Below are 1,677 nucleotides of genomic sequence, written 5' to 3' on the forward strand. Positions count from 1 at the left end.
CGTGCGTGCCGGAGCTGTAGTTACAGGCTCCTCTGCAGGAAAAGCACCCTCCGAGCCCCTCGCTAGGAGGGCTTTGAGGAGCGGCTGAGCGGGAGGATCAGTATTCCCTGCAGGACTCGGGGTGCTGGGCTGGAGCCGCCAGCGCACCCTTGGCACTCAGAGCCCTATTGCGGAGGAGCTGTGTCCAGGGCACAGGAGGCCCAGCTTTGTTCAGGGACACAGCACGGGTTTGTTGGGAAAGTACCAGGCTGGAACAGGCTGGCCCGGAGGGCTGAGCGGGGCTGCCAAGCCCTGACCCCCCAGAGCGTGGGCGGGGGGCAGGGACAAGGCAGGGCTGTGCTGAAATCCTCCTGAATTCTGCATTCCCGAGGTGTTTGCTCTCAGAGGCTCAGTGGGGGTTGGAAGCTCTGGAGGGGTGTTTGGTACGAAATCACAAGTCTGAATCTTGTCACTGTAGACCGTTAGAGGGACAATGAGATTTGATGAAGTCAGAAGCCAAATCTCAACCCCTACACTGCTGGTGCGAGGACTGGTTACACAAGGGAGCAGGACTTTAGACTGCAAGGCCTTGTAAATGAGTAAAAGCAAATAAATGTTTACAAATAGGCTTGTGTAAGCCCTTCTGACAGGGCTGTTTGTAGTAAACTATGTCCTGGGATGTAACTGTTTGTACCATTTTCCTTATGGCCTCCATAACCCACTTGGACTCAGGCCTGCGCTGCTTCAGGTCCAGGCAGAGTCACCTCAAAGCTTCCCTTACCTACAGCAAATCCTACACCCCTGGGCTTCCCCGTTTTTGACCTACACCAAATCCTACATCACTCAGTTTTCCCACTACTGACCTACACCAAATCCTATATACCTGGGATTTCCCACAATTAACCTACACCAAATCCTACCTCCCTGGCTTTTCCCCCTATTTTCCCTAGACTGTGTAATGAGGGTGCAGTTTGAGGGGTATCCTCTCTCCCTGCCCCAGCTCCCCAGATGTGTTTTCCCTGGAGCAGTGTTTTCCCAGTGTCTGCGCTTCCAAGGGCGCGTGCTGATGCCGATCACAAAGCTCTGGATGTCTGTGGAGCATCTGCCAGGGATGGCAGCTGGGGACCTTGAGAGCCGACCAAATCTGTTCGGGATGTGACTGCACTGCCTGTGAACAGCCCTGCTCCAGTTTTGCTCCAACGTAGCCGTCCCAGGCTGGGAGTGCTGCCCGTGGGAAACCTGCCTGGGCTCGGCACGGAGGGGGCTGAGCTGGCGGCAGCGCCGTGCCAGTGTCACATGCCACAGTGACACAAAGGATGTGGGGATGAAAGGCTCTCCTCTGTGGGGCTGAGGGTGTGAATTCGGGGTGTCTGTCCCTTGGTCCAGAGCAGCATCCCCAGACTGCAGTGCTGGCATTGGGAAGCAGCTGTTTTTTGGGTCCTGCCTCTTCCAGGCTGAGGGAACTCGTCACCCGCAGCGCAGGGACTGGGGCCGGGGCTGTTTGTGGAGCTGGAGCAGCAGGCTGCTGGCCCCAACCACTGTTCCCACAGTTGGAGCAGCATCCCAAGCAGTGTGTGGGTGGCACTGATCCGCTAACATCTGTTACCTCATGTTTTCCTTCTCGCTTTTCCGGGAAAGCTGACTGTTAACCGCACGTAACCCCACGGTTGTGCAAAGGAAGGGGGAGGCTGCATCTCT

General features: G+C 56.6%; 1 protein-coding gene across 1 annotated transcript in view; it reads left to right on the forward strand.

Annotated features, from left to right (window-relative positions):
• The window catches only part of SIK3 (SIK family kinase 3), a 34,672-nt gene that overhangs the window by 28,566 nt on the left and 4,429 nt on the right, over positions 1-1,677 (forward strand). The window lies entirely within an intron of this gene.

Source organism: Corvus brachyrhynchos, unplaced genomic scaffold (assembly GCF_000691975.1).
Source record: "Corvus brachyrhynchos isolate BGI_N302 unplaced genomic scaffold, ASM69197v1 scaffold46, whole genome shotgun sequence".
Classification (NCBI taxonomy): domain Eukaryota; kingdom Metazoa; phylum Chordata; class Aves; order Passeriformes; family Corvidae; genus Corvus; species Corvus brachyrhynchos.